General features: G+C 33.1%; 1 protein-coding gene across 1 annotated transcript in view; it reads right to left on the reverse strand.

Moving 5' to 3' along the window:
* The window catches only part of LOC143916972 (zwei Ig domain protein zig-8-like), a 45,208-nt gene that overhangs the window by 3,960 nt on the left and 21,876 nt on the right, over positions 1-19,372 (reverse strand). The gene's annotated exons all lie outside the window — the stretch shown is intronic.

A 19,372-nucleotide genomic window follows, 5' to 3' on the forward strand; every position in this document is an offset into this window, starting at 1 on the left:
AATTTATAAAATACGAAATTAGCAAAATATGTAAGGTGAGATGGATGAGAGTTTTTCTTATCCATATTAATAATATATCACCGTCAATATACATACCAATATATACATAGGCTCATACATACTATATCTGACTCAAGTGAATATGCGTATGTATGATGCGAGTGTACACAATGAAAACGTGCGAATTGCACAACTAATGATATTATATTAGATTTTCGGCTTTTCCAAGTGTCCACTAAGAAAGTTTCATATAATGTTATTTGATGTAGCATTGGGTCGTTCAGGATAAATCAATATTGAGCTCGAAGCTCAATGCTAAGGGATGGGATGGGATGACTTGCCGAAACTGGGGAGACGGTGCCACTTCACCTCAATATTAGAAATCACGTAGTTATCGCATCCAATAAGAGAAACGCTTCTTCAAAAGCAAATATAAATAAAAAATAAATAATTCAATAGAGAGATAATTTGAAATCACTGTTTTGGAAAAATTATGCGGCGGAAATTCACATACATACATATGTAGGTATGTATGTACATATGTATATGCATATTTGTATGTATTTCAATATTATCCCCTTGACATAAAATGCTTGATCACTCAAATAAATTGTAATTTAATAACAGCTCAAAGACATTACAGCATAATTTTCATTACAGCTCACGATCTTCGGGCGTGAGCCTCAACTCGATGATATTTTTCTGGAAAAAATAATAATAAATAGAGATATGCTTAACAATCACTTGTTTAACTATGCACGCAATAATGTCGTGCTTAGTGCCCTTTTCGTTCATCAGTTGTCCTGTTAATAAAAGAATCGCCGACTAATGTCGTCGTAATTTCGCTAAGCAATGTTCATTTTGGTATGTACATTTATGTTATAGATATAATACATTTATTTTCAGAACTTATAAAAACAACGGAAAAAACCTTAAAATGGAAATTTCCTTTCAAAATTACTAAATCGAATACTAAGGATTATTAACGTCACATGTATTCATATAAAATGTTTTATGACATCACACTGTATAATTTTATCGTTAACGGCTATTCCCTACTTCTCGATTGTATTAATAAAATTGTAAGAAATTAAATGTACTACAGATACAATTAAGCGAAACGGCGAAAATAGAGTACCCACTTTATTGTAAATACCTCCCCACCTCCCATAATTACCATAATTAATGGCATCCAATTACACGCATTCCCCATCCAATGGCTCCATTTATTATTCTCACCTCTATCACCATGCCTTTCGCATATACATTCATACATACGAACATCCAAACCTCCCTACTAATCAGTTAATACTATCCTCTTACTCCCAAAACCAACCACCTTTTTCACCTTCCCTCTTTGAGCCAGAACACACACTGTCTTCTCTAAAATTCAACGTTCAAATACAATTACAGTTAATTGCTACAATCCAGAGCTCTCTCCGCAAAATAAATCGTACAACAAAACTAACACAATTTGTTATTTGTAACCGTAAACCCTTGAATGAAAAATTAAAGTGCCTCTTTCTCCCTGTTATTGCAATCACAATAAACACGCCTACATGCATACATGAACTTGAAAATTATAGTATTAAACATTAATTAAAAGATAAAAGTAAACGTTAATTATGAAAACCTAATTAAAACCCTAAAATCAAAACGACCTTCATTATAGCGAAGTTCATGTATGCATGTAAAGGCTCACGTTAGATCTGTAACTATACATGTATTCGAGATTTGTATCAATTATACAATGCACCAGTAACAACTGATATTTGTATCGATGTCGCACTATGTACGACGCAATGTTTACACAAATTACCGTCTTTATATATACGATATAATATCATATATATAAAGACGGTAATTTGTGTGTGTGTGTGTGTCTGTGTGTATGTGTGTGGGTGTGTGTGTGTATGTGTGTGTCCTAACGCTGGCTGAACATAATTAATCGATTAAAGTTTTTTTTACCAGGGTTTTTATTTTAAAATTTGTAGTTTACTAGTTATATAACCGGAGTAGAACTTTTAAATCAGCTGATAACTAATAACTAAAAATAAAATTATCACTGTTTGATCTGTGTACATATATTAAGCCTGTATTGGTTAGAAAGTTTGTTTTGATTTGAGGTTATGGATTAATCGTTATTCTGTCACTCACCGAACAGTGTTGCCACCCTGCATAAAGGCCGGTGTGGCAACACCCAAGACCGTTGGCTCAGCAAGCCTCCACAAAACTATAAATATTTATATATTAGAGATAACGAGAACCTATAAAGCAAATTTTATAAAATATAGAGTGAAAAAAAAAAAGTTATAGGCGTTTAAATAATTAAAATTTGACAGCGGGTTGGCAGGGTGAAAAGTAATGAAACTACCGATGTGAATGATGAATGTGACAGATAAACGTCACCGTGTAATACGATGCAGTATTTTCAAACGTGTCTAATACGATTATTTTTCACCATCGTAATGGCGGATTTAATTTACACATATATAAATGACCAAACCGACCAAAAAGGCAAAGTTTGAAAATGATTGGATAAGAACCCAAATTTCGCCAGACGAAATTAGATGAAAAAAATCGGGTGTGACAACGAAGGTTAAAAAACAAAATTTGATATTGAATCGTATTTTATTGCAGTATTTTCAAACGTATCTAATACGATATTTTTTCACCATCGTAATTGCGGATGATACCTTAACTTATATTGATGACCAAAATGAGCAATATGGCAAAGTATGAAAACGATCGGATAAGAGATAAGGGATATAAAAAATGACCGCTTACACGAAAACCATATGAAACGTATAAGAGGTTAGTAAAAATACATATAAAACAAGGTTGCCATCGGAACATAAAAAAAAGAGGACATTTTTGAAAAAAATATTAAATGTTATACGAAAAATTCGAAAATTCAAGTATTAATAAAAGTAAGTACCAGTTTAATTAAAAACAAACTTAAATTCATATAAATTATGGTAAGAAAATATTAACATAATTGGTGAAAACTATTTTACTAATTCTTGAAGTCTCATTTTTCATATCTCATACTTGCCGGTGCATTCACTTTTACTTTACTGTTAGAAAAATCTAATCTACTGAAGCGTTTTGTTTTACTAAATAGTGTAATGTAAATCATATACATATATATATATATATATATATATATATATATATATATATATATATATATATATATATATATATATATATATATATGTACATACGTATACATCATATAAATGTATATAATGGCGCAATTCTGTGGGTGTGTATGTAAGATAACATACATATGTATGTACGTCACAGCTATAACATTGCCAACAAAATGTACGAATATAATAACAAGAAAAAACTTCTATATATACTGTTTGCTAACAATGTTTCCTCTGGGCAAGCCTCTGAGCATTTAGCGCCATCTATTGAAAATTTATTTAATTCATTTATCTATTGGTGTTTTATATTGTTTACGTGTAGATAGGTAGGTTGTTTTAACATTTTTTTTTTCATATAAACAATTAAATAGTATTTAAAAAAAATACGACCGCTTGTGGATCGAACACAGGACCAATACATCTATATTATTTTTTTTAAATGAATTAATATGCATTAACCCATGCGATGATATTTCATTGGGTACAACACTAGTATGTAGTTAACACTCGTAAATTAAAAATTAAAAAAGAGATTTTTTTATATGAAAGTTTCCCAGCGTTTATTGCTAAAAATTAAGATTAGCGTTTTATTGACGCGATATTGGAAAGGTTGATGATATCGCGTCACTGTTAATTCTCGGTTCCTCGCGGCAAAGGATCTGTGTACTTGCTTTTTTACACTGTGGGTTTATTAATGTGTAGTATCCGTTCCATGTCCTAATATAGCGTTTGCGAAAGAGACCAATAATTTCAAAAATGTGCGAATTTAGAAATCCCGCTATGGGGGGGGGCAATTGCCCTCATTGCCCCCCCCCCCCCTCCTCCTTGGATCAGTCTCTACATGTATGTACGTATTTGATATATAATTCCAATATTGTACTAAAGACATTTCTAGTCCCCATTGTAAGAAAAAAGATTAGACATTTCCTAAATACAAATTACGTATTCAATTTTCATTTCAATATCCACATTTTGCTCAAATAATTTGAGGATATTCAAAAGCAGCCATTCACATTCATTCATTCATATTTCTAGACAGAAAGATGTTCTTACGAATGCTTTAAAAAGAACGAGATTAATTTTTAGTGTAATATGTACATACATATGTATATGTACATATTATACTAAATATATATTTATTTATTTATTTATTTTATTCTAAACAGACCATTGTGGCATAACAGGAATTCCTAAATCGCCACAATAGTCAAAAACATAACACAAAAAAAACAAAATAACAATTAAACACAAATCAATACACAACAAAAATAATACACCCATCAATTATACATAAAAAAATACATTTGAACATAAACATAAATACATCCATACATAAACATAAAAAACAGCATTTAATAATAACAGATAAAGTAAATATATATATATATATATATATATATATATATATATAAATATATATATATATATATATATATATATATATATATATATATATATATATATATATATATATATATATATATATATATACATATATATATATATATATGTATATATATATATATATATATATATACATATACATATGTTTATACATATATACATATGTATATGTACATATATATACATATGTATATATATATATATATATATATATATATATATATATATATACATATATATATATATATATATACATATGTATATATATGTACATATACATATGTATATATGTATAAACATATGTATATGTATATATATGTATATATATATATATATATATATATATATATATATATATATATATATATATATGTATATATATATATATATATATATATATATATATATATATATATATATTTATATCTATATATATATATATATATATATATATATATATATATATATATAGTATATATATATATATACATACATATATATATAAATTACATTTATAATTTTTTCATGACGATATGAAACGTGTTACGATTATTTCTACCTGTCGTCTGATGTCACATGTCACTAAATTTATTTTCACATTATTATTTTTATGGAACAACTCTATTCTTTCATAGTCTTTTATACGTGACACCCTGTTTGCATCCACGCAACAATAAATTCTGAATATATTGAATTATTTATATTTTGCGCATAAAAAATAACAATGCCGCCCTGTTCTATTTTCATATCTGACATCTAATTTCCTTTCACAGCACACTACAAAATATAATATATAGCACGATATACTTATATAATAATATAATTTTACATAAATATATGCGTACATATCCATATGTACATATGTATACGACAATTACCTCGCATTGAGCGTTTTATAGGCCTCCCGAGAGCTATATTTTACATTGGAAAAACTATTTCTATTCATTGGATATTATGAATATACTCACATAGGTATTATATATTACAAATAGAATGAGTTCATATTTTATATTGAAACGAGAAATTATTATCTCAATAAAATATTTTATTGACGCCAGAGCCATCGTTATTAAAAAGCTTTGTGTGTTCGTTTGAGATCAAATTGGTGTATTGCTTCATCATTACAAGTTTATTTATAGCTGCATTATGTTATAATATGTGTGTACATACCGTAAATACTTATGTATTTAAAATTTAATTGAAAAATCAAATCATTTTTCATAAACGATAACATATTGAATGGCATCAACTTTTATCTTAATGTTTGATTTTATTATTAAATTATTTTACTTTAATCATTTCATCGTATATTTTTTTTATTTTTGAATATATAAATAGTAACCGGTAATATTATATATTAATATATAAATATTACATAAATTTAATTTACTTTTACTGCGAGTAGGCTCTATTTTTACATTTTTATAAGGCTCTTCTATATTTCACATTGGTTGCTATCGTTTTTTTTTAATTGAATATCAAGTCATCTTATTAAATCTAATTAAAAGACAACATTATCTTAAGCAAAAATAAATTCGTATCGTCTGTGTACATACATATTTTGGAGATTTTTTGAACACCGTTAGTCCTATCGAACTGAAATTGAATATCAATTACTGAAATTTTAAAGACGTTTAATGAACTTTATTGGATTTTTTTTAATTTAAAACCACCCAAAGTGAACTATTGACAATACGCACATTCTTTGAACTATTGACCATACGCACTTGAGGATAGATAAAATGAGGGGACTCAGCTTAAATGAATAGTCATCGCTAAATTCACATGTTAAAATTTGATAGTTTTTACATACCTCTTATGTATTTCACATGGTTTTCGTCACTCGTCTCTCGACGCTCCGTGAGAACGGACGTGCCGAAGACGTACTCTCTGTGCGAGCGCTCATAATACAGCGATACGCCATACCGTCAAAAAACCCACACCTTTTAACATACACCACAAACACCCCCCACAAAACGAACACCAAACGAACACATGTTGACACCATGCGAGGATCCAACCTGAAAAAGCGAATTAAGAAGACACTGATAACTACAACCGAAGCTCCTCAACCAGGCTGCTCTCAGACCGCTCAGATGGAGACCGAGTGGCAGTTTCCAAAACATACGGCAAAGAACGTGAAAGATGTTGCTCCTGAATTTAAAATTCAGGAGAAAAACAAATTTGAAGGGCTCTTGGAAGTTTCCGATGTCCCCAGAAGCGGTGGAAGAATACCGCCCATCATCATGACAGCTACTGGCACTCACGGCAGCATGATCGAGTCGATCAAGAAGTTTATAAAAGACTTCACAATGACTTACATTGGTCAAAATAATGTCAAGATACAATGTAAAAGTCTTGAAGACTTTAAAAAACTTCGGGATGGATTGACACCAGACCGACAATTCCATACCTTTTCCAGGAAGGAGGAAAAGGAAATAAAAAGTGTCGTACGTGGCTTGCCGAAATTGCCGGAAGCTGATATTAAAGATGACATCATCAGACAGGGATTCCCTGTAACCAAAGTCATACAGATGAAGACGAAGGAGCCTAGGAGCAACGCCACCGAGCTATACTTGGTGTTCTTCGAGCCATCGGTATCGGCAAAGAAGATTAAAGAAATCCGGTACATCTGTTACACAAAGGTCAGTGTCGTTAAATATACTAGTAATTCACAAAATATTACTCAATGTTTCAGATGCCAAGAATATGGACACGCTGCGAAAAACTGCAATCGGCAGGCCAAGTGCGTCAAATGTGCCGGCACTCACCTCACCGCACAATGCAATCAAGGAATAGTTACCCCTGCTGTCTGCTCAGGCTGTTCAGGATCTCACCCCGCTAACTTCAAAGACTGTCCAAAAAGACAGAGCTATCTGAAAATGCTGGAATCGAGGAAGAATCGAGCATCAATTGTCAAAGCCAACCCTTGGAAACTCCCAGTGGCGCAGCCACAAAATATCCCGGTCGTTAACGATCATAACTTCCCAAAGCTACCGACCATTAAAACTCCTTCACCAAATATCCCAAATATCCCTAAAAAACCCCACCAACCAACCAATCCCAACATTCAACCAACAACAGACCTAACTTCCATGGCGTCTATGACGAAGATGTTGAAGATCCTCCAGGAGATTCGTGCCAAGGCCAGCGGTTGCACCGACAAACTAGAGCTGGCACTCATGCTTGTCGAATATCTCGATGTCTTTGATTAACGGGAGGCGACTGAACATTCTAGCTTGGAATGCTCGTGGACTTAAGAATAAGATTGACGAACTAGAGTCGGCGATCGGTGAGTACTGTGTTGACATAGTTTTAATCTCCGAGACCTTCTTAAAACCTCATATCCGTATTAACCTACCTAACTTTAACTGCTATCGCGAAGACCGAGAACAGCATGGAGGGGGAGTTGCCATTTTTATAAAATCGTCAATTAAACATTGTCGCGTAATAACTCCGCCAATAAAAAATTTAGAACTAACCGCCATCGAACTAACAATTAACAACACCCGTCACATAGTAGCATCCGCTTACAATCCTCCCCAAAAACGATTATTGGCATCCGATCTTAACAAAATATTTAACATTGGTAGTTCGGTAGTGGTAGCTGGTGACTTTAATGCCAAACATCCGTTATGGAGTTGCGTAAACACTGACCAACAAGGCACAACTCTTTTTAAATACATTCAACTAACAGATACAATCTTACTTCATCCGGATACATACACACACTATCCCACAAATAACTCACAACCATCCACACTAGATCTTGTCCTCGTCAAGAACTGCCCAAAAATATCGACACCAAATGCCCTTCAAACCCTGTCGTCTGATCATCTCCCGATAATCTTCTCAATCGACGGGAAACCCGAGGAAATCATCAAGCATAGTTGGAATTACGGGAGAGCTAACTGGCGAGAGTTCAAGTCGTACATAAATGACCAAACCATTCTAACTTCTACCACACTCACAAACAAAACCGAAATCGACAGCTCCATAATACACCTAACGGAATCAATAACTCGATCCAAACACCTTCACATACCTAAGACACAATACATTGAACACAAATTAGAGATAACTGACTTTGTTGCAAATCTAATTAAAAGTAAAAATAAACTCCGTAAAATTTGGCAAACATCAAAAAATCCAGCATTGAAAACATTAATTAATAAGCTCACATATCAAATTAAAATTAGAATCAAAGAAATCAAAAATGAAGCTTGGTCTAAAAAATTAGAAAAATTAAGCTCAGTTGATGGCTCTCTATGGAAATTAGCTAAAGCGATTCGCAGGACAAAAAACTCGATTCCTCCATTAGATGATGCAGGAATCTCAGTGACGCGTGATTGCGACAAAGCAGAACTATTATCAAAATCCTTCCAAAAACATCACACACTCACACAACATTACAATCACATACCAACGCATAATAAAGTCAACCGGTCCATTAAAATCATCACAAAAACTCCCACTAACAGTACTAAAAATATAAAATTGGTGCATCCGTGTGAAATCCAAAATATAATACGTAATTCAAAAAATAAAAAGGCACCTGGGCGAGATTCAATAGATAACATCACAATCAAACAACTTCCATTTAAAGCTTTAGTCTCACTATCTAAAATATTCAACGCATGTTTACTCACCGGGTATTTCCCAGAATACTGGAAAACAGCCAACGTAATTCCCATACTTAAGCCCGATAAAAGCTCAAAAAACCCGGCCAATTATCGACCCATTAGCTTACTTTGCACGCTTTCAAAAATTCTGGAAAAAATAATCTACACACGTTTACTTAAAGTCGTAAATAAGAAATTAATAAATGAACAATTTGGATTTCGCACTGGACATTCCACGACCCAACAACTAACAAGACTAACTGAACACGTGACGAAGAACTTTAATATGAAGAGAAGTACCGGAATGGTATGTCTCGACATAGAAAAGGCCTTCGACACGGTTTGGCACGATGGACTCATTCATAAGCTCCTTATTAACAAAATACCAAACTACCTAATTCTCATCATCCAATCGTACTTAACTCGTAGAAAGCTAGTGGTTAGCGTAAATAATGAATTATCGTCTCCAAAAATAATCGCAGCTGGCGTTCCGCAGGGGAGCTTGCTTGGCCCACTCTTGTTCTCCATATATATAAATGACATACCTATTCCAAAAAACTGTCACATAGCCCTATATGCAGATGATACAGCTTGCTTCACAAGTAGCAAAAAACCAAACACTATTCTTAAAAATGTTGAATTTGCAATTAAAACAATGACTGAACACTTCAATAAGTGGAAAATTCAAATTAATCAAACCAAAACAGACGCCATATTCTTTAGTGTTACAAAACATAAGCCAAGTTCAGATCTGAAAATCCCCTCTGGAGAAAGTCTGAAATGGCAGTCAGTAATAAAATATTTAGGAGTAACGTTTGATAAAAGAATGAGATGGGCACCTCACATTGAGGCAGCGAAATGCAAGGCGATGCGGGGTATATCCTCAATATATCCAATATTTAATCGCCATAGTTCTTTATCAACGCTAAATAAAATAAAATTATATCGCGCGCTCATATTACCATTATTAATCTATGCTTCACCTGTATGGAATAACGCCTCGAATACTAACCTTTCCAAGCTCCAAGTAATACAAAATAAATCCCTTAAAATAATTTATAATACACCCATATATACTAACCTGAAAAAACTGCATGCTATATATAATATTCCGTTTGTTACAGACATTACTAACAAACTAACCAGTAGATTCTATGAAAGAATCACTAATAACCATACTAACACACTTGTGAAGAGTCTCGGTGATTACAATAAAATGTCTATACCCTTCAGGTATAAACACAGATTACCTAAACACAATCTGCTTTAGGTCATCGACTTTAGATAGTCTTTAATTAATATTATGTATTAGATGTATTATGAACATTTATAAGGATTGTAAATAGGTTTTTGAGCTCTTTTTCCTATTATGCTTTAGATTAACATTAGAATAATATAATACTGTGATTACTAACCAAATTAAATTAAAATTGTAAAATAGAAAATGATCAGTAGATCAGTAGCTATTAAAATAGATATAAGATGTATTGTGAACATAATTTCGTAATAATAAAAAGCATTTAAAAATCAAAACATGGTTTTCGTGTAAGTGGTAATTTTTTATATCTCTTATTTGACATACATATGTATGTATAAATACATATGTACATGGTTTTAGCATTGCTAAAAGCAAATGTTGCTGTTGACACACAACCACGGGTTTTGCAAAAACAAAGATGTTGAAGAGGATGCATTATGGAAGTTTTTATAAAATATAAAAAAATACATCATAATTTCAACAAGTAAGAATATTTGTTAATTATTATTTGATTTTTTTTATAAATATTAGGATACAACTATTTTTTAGTAAGGAAAAAAGCGGGGAGGTGGGTGGGGTCGTAAAAATTAAACACCGACCTGGTTCTTTTTTATTTAGCACTACACCACTGCCTATACATAAGAGGATATTTGTGTTTACATAAGGGTACGCAAGTTCGACTCCGAAGGAGAATTTATACAAAGTTTACGCTTTTTATCGATTCATTAATTATGTTCGGCTAGCGTTAGGACACACACACGCACACACACAGATTACCATCTTAATATATATGTGTATATATATATATATATATATATATATATATATATATATATATATATATATATATATATATATATATATATATATATATGTATATATATATATATATATATATATATATATATATATATATATATATATATATATATATATATATAATATATTAAAATTTCATAACACATTGTTATAGTCAAACTAAAGCTAGTTATTATAAAATATGTATGTATGTATGTATGTATGATCATTTGCTCGTTTGTAAGCTCTCCGTTGTCATCCGATCGTTAAAATGGAATTGAATCGTCTTTGAACTATCCAAACTACTGATCGTGCAAACCCACTTATATAGTTATCATCCCGGATGAAATATGATAAGTTAATATAGGGTCCAGGCCGGGCAAAATGTCGAAGGGATATCCCCACAGGATATACATACATAGTCAGTCGGGCGAGTCTCGCTTATCGCGCGATCCCCTGAAGAATTCATTGAGTATCTTCATTGTCGAATGATCGATTACACCATCATGGCGAAAGTACGAATCACGTTCTCGTAGAATCCCTCTACTCCTCCTCTCCTACCCATCCAACATGGCGATAAATTACCAAATAATGTCTTGATAAGTTTGGGCATCCGCGCCAGACGCCAATCTCCCGGTCCGTGAATGGGGCGCGGCTCTTCGCGCCAAACATGAGGGGTTTTTGTAACCCGAATCCGTTAACTCATCCCCTAATTCCCTTATCCATTTTAAGCATTGTCGGGGGTGCGCTCAAATAGCGTCGACGACCTTAGACTGGGGTAATTTACATTTTTTTTATTTAGAAAATGCGCTGGCAATTAATCCTTATCTCGCGCGGAAAACGAGTCCCGCGAGTGTGCGCAAAAATTTAATTCAGAAATCTTATTTGGAGCTTTCGTGAAAATTTCAGTTCCGAAAGTTGTAAAGTATAAAAAGCACTTTGCAAATGTGATAGATAGTCTTTTCATTTGACGTCTATAAAACGTTCTACATATAAGTATGTACGTAATTTTATTATTTACATATGCTATGATATGTATGTTAGTATGTGCGCCTGTGTATTTTGGAGATTTTTTGAACACCGTTAGTACTATCAAACTGAAACTTCAGTTTGAAATCAATTACTGAAATGCTAATCGATACTAAGTATTTTTTTCAAGTTTTTAAATTGACCGAGAGTGGTACCTCCCTTATGTTTGTCCTCTTTTTCTATTTTTCTTACTTCGCTGTCGATTTTTACTTTTTTACATACCGGTGCATATATACATATATATATATATATATATATATATATATATATATATATATATATATATATATATATATATATATTGCTGTCGGTTCCCTCATCACTGAGGATCGTGACTATGATGTCCGGTCAACCAGCTGCCTCCATTCAGTAAATTCGGCCGGGCGAAGACTTGCTACCGTGGAAGCGCCCGTCGCTGCAGATACTTGGTCAGTCCAGCGTGCGGGGGATCTGCCTCTGGCTCTTCTGCTTTCGACGGTACCAACCACAACCAACCGCTCCAGGCTCTCCTCACCTCTTCGTGCAATGTGTTCGAAGAACTGCAATATACGTTTCAGGCATATTGTTGACAGTCTATCCTTGATTTTTAATTCTTCGAGAATAGACACATTCGTGCGTTTGTCGGTCCAAGGCACGCGCAGTAGCCGTCTCCAGGACCACATCTCGAAGGCATCGATTCTCCGTCTATCCGCCGCCTTCATGGTCCACGTCTCGACACCATAAAGGCAGACAGAAAAAACGAGACTCTTCACGAGACGGATTTTGACAGCAGTTGTAATGGCTCAATTATCATAATTTTTGTTTTGGGGCGGTTTATCTGGAGGCCATGCACATTACTCTCTGTCTCAACACGACGGATCAGTTCGGCCATTTCTTCATGATTATTAGCTATGAGCGTTGTGTCATCCGCATATCGAAGATTGGATAGTTTTTTTCCACCAATGGACACTCCACCCTTCCAAACATCCAGTGCTCTACGCATTATATACTCTCCATATATATTAAATAGGTCTGGAGATAATATACACCCTTGTCTTACTCCACGTTGTACTCGGAGCGAATTGATTCGAACTACTGCATTGTTATCATTATACAAGTTATATATTATTTTTACAAGATGCATGGCGACTCCCATGTCCAGTAGAACTTTCCACAGATAGTCCCAGTTCACAAAGTCAAAAGCTTTTTTATAGTCTATAAAACAAAGAACGGCTGGAGTTTGAAACTCCCGACATTTTTCAATAAGCTGACGTACATACATATATTCAGTATTTGTTCCCTCGTCCCTTTGCCTTTTACAAACCTTGCTTGTTCGTTCGGTATTTGCCATCCAAGGTAATTGCTCAAACGATCTTTAATTGTATAGAGCAATACTTTACTAGAGTGCGATATTAAGGCTAAGGTCCTGTAATTCTCGCATTTTTTTGTAGATCCTTTCTTGTGTAAGGGAATGAATATTGAATTGACCCAATCTTTCGGCCATACTCCGTTTACCCAGATCTTGTTGAACATATTACATAGCGCCTTTATCGCAGTTTCACCAAGCTCTTTCAGAAGTTCAGCTTGTATACCATCGCTGCCAGGAGACTTTTTACATTTCAGTTTCTTTATGGCATTTGCAACTTCAGATGTCAAGATGTCAGGCTCCCTGACATCATCAATTAGGGAAACAATTGAGGTCGACGAACTACCACTGTACAATTCCGAACAGTATTCTTTCCATCGGTTGAGTATCACATCAATATCTGTAAGCGTGTTTCCAAATTGATCATCTATTGTCCAAGTTTTAGGTGAAAATTTTTGAGTGACGATTTTTACTTTGTGAAAAAAATCCCTTGCCTGATTCTTTAATGCGTGTTTTTCTGTCTCCTCACATATGTCATTTATATATTTAGCTTTATCCCGCCTACAACTCCTTTGAATATCTTTATGTAATATTGCATACCTTCCAAGATATTCTGTCGATGTTATGCCAGTTTGTTTAAGTCTTTTACGTTCTTTTATCTTAACCCAAGTTGAATAATGTTTTCTGGCATACCGAATTATGAGATCTTTAAAAATTTTCCAAGACTCTTCTACATCTACATTAGAATTTATTTGAAATTCTGCATCTTTTTCTCTGATTACATTGCCAAAATTAATTACATCATCATTGGTGAGTTTAATTGCTTTATTTTGATGTCTTTTAATCATTTTCAATTTCAGTCGAAATTTAGCAAGTTATTGTCCGATCCGCAATCTGCACCTGGATATGTTTTGACGTTATGTATCGATGATTTCCATCTAGAATTTATTAATACATAATCGATTTGGTTGCGGTGACGATCCCCAGGAGATATCCAAGTGTATAATCGCCTAGGATGATGTTGAAACCAAGTATTCATAATGGACATTTTATTTTCAATGCAGAAACTTATAAGTTTCTCTCCTCTCTCATTTTGAATACCCAATCCATATTTACCTACTATGTTATCAATGTTGCTATTATTACCGACTTTGGCATTAAAATCACCAAGAATGATGGTCATTTCTTTGTTTGAGATATTTGACAATGTATCGAGTAGTGAAGCATAGAACGCATTTATTTTACTATCTTCGGCATCTGCAGTAGGAGCATATATTTGAAGGATGTTGAGTTTATATGGATGCGTGTTGAGTTTTAAGTGTATAAGTCTGTCGCTAATGGGGTTGTAGCCAATTAGTGCACTGGTTAATTTAGATGCTAAGATCACCGCGACACCGCTATGTGACGAATCTTGGTTACCAGAAAAATATATCGTATTTCCATTTGAAGTTTTATAATGGCCGTTGTTCTTCCAGTGCGTTTCCGAGATTCCGAGTATATCTAGCCCATGACTGTACATCTCTTTCTCAACAACTAGTGTTTTCCCAAGATTCAGTAGTCCTCTAACGTTCCAAGTACCTATTTTGGATTTGTTCCGTAAAGTTTCTCCAGTCGCATATTTTCCACATGATGCCTGGTGAGTCACATGCATGTGGCCAGTAGCCAATTTCACACCGTGAGACCAGGAACCTCGAAGGCGCCGGGTGTCAGCCGGAGAGTCAGACTTCTTCACACATTTATTTTTGTACATCATAGTTATCTTGGGAGAATACTGCAGTGGATTCCCACTTCCTTCTACAGCACAGTAAATGTTTTGACATCTTATACTGGCAGAGCTGCTGCCCACTACCAGGGATTTATTATAGAGTTTCCTTCTCTGTCAAAGATGATACGGTACCTTTGAAAACTGGGTTGTGCTTTTGTTAAGCGGCGGCACCTACTCGCCGCTGACCTGAGACCGTCATAGTGTTTTGTGACATTTTATAGAGTGAAACTTACCACGGAATCACTCATCACCACTCTTATCTCAGCGCTCCTTGTCCAGGACCACCATGTCGCCATGGCAGTTCACTACAAGAGTCGTTCCCCTATCTGCAACTTGGGGACCTGAGCGGTTGCATGGAGCTCTGCTCTGAGCTTAATAATTACTCCGTGCGGACGTGTGTTTCCATTTATGATATATTTACATATATTGAAAGTTTATTCACAATCATAATATTTATGAAATTAGTACGAAACATTAACGTTAACTTTGAGTACAAGTATCCAATATCAAATATTAAATGTCAAAATTAAATATTAAATTATTCAACACTCAATATTAAATATGAAATAATTCAACGTTACATATTATCAATACTATCATTAATAAACAAATATTAATTATAAAATTTATAACGTAATATTTTTTGAATATTTTTATCTGAACCGATAGTAGTACTCGAGAAATCGAGTTTTTTTTATGTTTTTCTCAAAAACTTTTTAGTTTATTGAACTGAATTTTCATATCTAGAAGTTTAAGTTTAATACCAAGTTTTTATAAAATTTGGTAAACATCCGTCAACCCGAAGTGGCAGTTTACTCTTGTTCGATTTTTCTTCCACTATTTTTTTCCCTTAAACACGTGTGCTCGTCACGAAAAAATTCAAGTACAATTCTTGTATCAATGTGATGAAAATAAAAAAAAATCATTAAATTTTATAAACCGGAAGTGGGATTTTTTCCTGTTAGAAAGGTCAAAAATGTTGTGCCCACTACTCTGTCCACACCCCTGAAAGTATTAAGCTGAAAATTCATATTTGTATTCTTTATGTACTAACTTAGATCTGCTAAAGTTTTGGTCAGAATTTGTAAACCAGAAGTAGTATTTTTTTTTTAACAATATTTCATTATATTTTCATTATTTTATTTTGACCTTTCAAACTATTTTAATCTTCTTGATATTTATTGTTTATAATAAAAATAGTGATTTTAAGTAAAAATAAAAAAAAATCACGAAATATAATGAACCGGAAGTGGAATTTTTTCCTCTTAGAAAAATCAAAATGTTATCGCCTGGATTCTGTCCACACCCCTGAGCGTATTAAGCTGAAAATTTATATTTTATGTTTTATGTACAAACTTAGAGCTGATAACGTTTTGGTCAGAATTCATAAACCGGAAGTACTATTTTTTTTTAAAACAATATTTCATTATTTTATTTTGACCTTTTAAATTATTTTTCTTGATAATTAATGTGTATAATACTGATAGTGATTTTAAGTATTAAAAAAAACTGAACAAAATCCGACAACCGGTAGTAGAACTTTTGTCATGTGCAAGTTTCCTTATATTTGCGCTCAATTTGTATCGCTATCATAGTTATTAGTATTTTTAATCTGTCTGTACGATTCAATATCAAATTTTGTTTTTTAACCTTCGTCGTCACACCCGATTTTTTTCATCTGATTTCGTCTGGCGAAATTTGGGTTCTTATCCAATCATTTTCAAACTTTGCCTTTTTGGTCGGTTTGGTCATTTATATATGTGTAAATTAAATCCGCCATTACGATGGTGAAAAATAATCGTATTAGACACGTTTGAAAATACTGCATCGTATTACACGGTGACGTTTATCTGTCATTCATCATTCACATCGGTAGTTTCATTACTTTTCACCCTGCCATCTCGCTGTCAAATTTTAATTATTTAAACACCTATAACTTTTTCTTTTTTCACTCTATATTTTATAAAATTTGCTTTATAGGTTCTCGTTATCTCTAATATATAAATATTTATAGTTTTGTGGAGGCTTGCTGAGCCAACGGTCTTGGGTGTTGCCACACCGGCCTTTATTCAGGGTGGCAACACTGTTCTGTGAGTCTGACAGAATGACGTTTAACCCATAACCTCAAATCAAAACAAACTTTCTAACCAATACAGGCTTAATATATTTACACAGATCAAACAGTGATAGTTTTATTTTTAGTTATTAGTTATCTGCTGATTTAAAAGTTCTACTCCGGTTATATAACTAGTAAACTAAAAATTTTAAAATAAAAACCCTGGTAAAAAAAACTTTTTTAAATACTAACCTATTTTTAGATTTGTATATAAAATTATAAAATAAAAAAAAACTCAAGTAAAAAAAACTGTAGTAAAAAAATAAATGTATTTTATAAAACTGTAGTAATAAAATAATGTACTAAAATATAAATAAAATAAAAAGGCAATTTAAACAATATTTCAACAACAAATGTACAAATATTTATGTGGGATTTCATAATTAATATTTCAATCTAAGAGTTTTCAATGATTGGGGTTTCAATCAAAATTATGGTCCCGGCTTAACTAATGTAATTAAATATATTACTAAGATAATTTGTAAAAAGTCCTATCACCATACACAATTGCTCATTCATAATTACGTTTATATTCAATCTACATACATACATATATATATATATATATATATATATATATATATATATATATATATATATATATATATACTAGCTGAACCCCGGCATGCGTTGCAATGCCATAATAGCGCTTGCAACTCCCGTTCCCGTTCCCGTTCTCGTTCCCGTTCCCATTGCCGTTCGTGTTCTCGTTCCCGTTACCATTCCCATTTGTCGGAAAAACGCAGGTAGCGAACACATTTCAAATTATTGCGTTGCAATGACACTCATTCCCGTTTTTCCCGTTTTTCAGAGTAATCTTCCCGGACATGCACACAACAAATTCTGAAAGTTTCATCTTAATCGGTTCAGTGGTTTAGCAGCCTATTCGAGACACACACACACACACAGACATTCATTTATATATATGTATATATATATATATATATATATATATATATATATATATATATATATATATATATATAGATATATATAGATATGCTATATAAAACTGAATGTCTGTTTGTCTGTCTGTCTATCTCGTATAGGCTCATCCACTCAACCGATGACGATGGAACTTTCAGGATTTGTTTTATGCATGTCCAGGAAGCTTACTGTGAAAAAAAAAGACGGGAATAAACCTCTTAATAATAATATTCGTGATCACGATTTTACCGACGCGACAGTTTGAAGCGTCATTGTGTAGTCAAGGAAATTTGTTCGTTGGTAACCACGTTACCAGTTGGTTTATGATGACACGGCTTTGAAGAGACGTTAGTTGAGCTCTATCCATCACTTGAAACGGGAACGGGAACGGGAATTACATTCGTTTTTGTGACATTGCAACGCATGCCGGGTTCAGCTAGTCTTGAATAAATTTAAAATATTTTTTATTCTATAATTTATTTTTAAGATTATGTATAGGTATATGAAAATTGATTTGAAAAACAGGATGTGAATTCGTGTGAGATCACGAGTTATTTGTATTCAATGGAATTCTTCAGAAGTTAGCCAATACGAATTTCATCTCAACGTGAACTTTAACAGCATTGTTGTAATATTGGAAAGTTTGAGAATCACCAATCTAACCTGTCCACCGTCATATCGCGAACGCAACACAAAAGTTTGTCTGAACAACAAGTTTCGGACGTGCGAATACGCCGATGTGTAGAAAAGCAACACGAAACCAAGTTAAGGACGAAGAAGAAGAACAATGAAGTCTTGTTTGGGCCTGATTGTACATATGTATGTATGTATTAGATGGAAACAGCGAGAACAAAACAACGACAGAGTCCCCGAAGATTCATTCATCATCTTGTAATCCCTAGAGACCTCTTAACTAGCAACGCGGCCGCACTTTCATGCCACCCCGTACACAC

The sequence above is a fragment of the Arctopsyche grandis genome, chromosome 1, assembly GCF_051622035.1.
Source record: "Arctopsyche grandis isolate Sample6627 chromosome 1, ASM5162203v2, whole genome shotgun sequence".
NCBI lineage: Eukaryota > Metazoa > Arthropoda > Insecta > Trichoptera > Hydropsychidae > Arctopsyche > Arctopsyche grandis.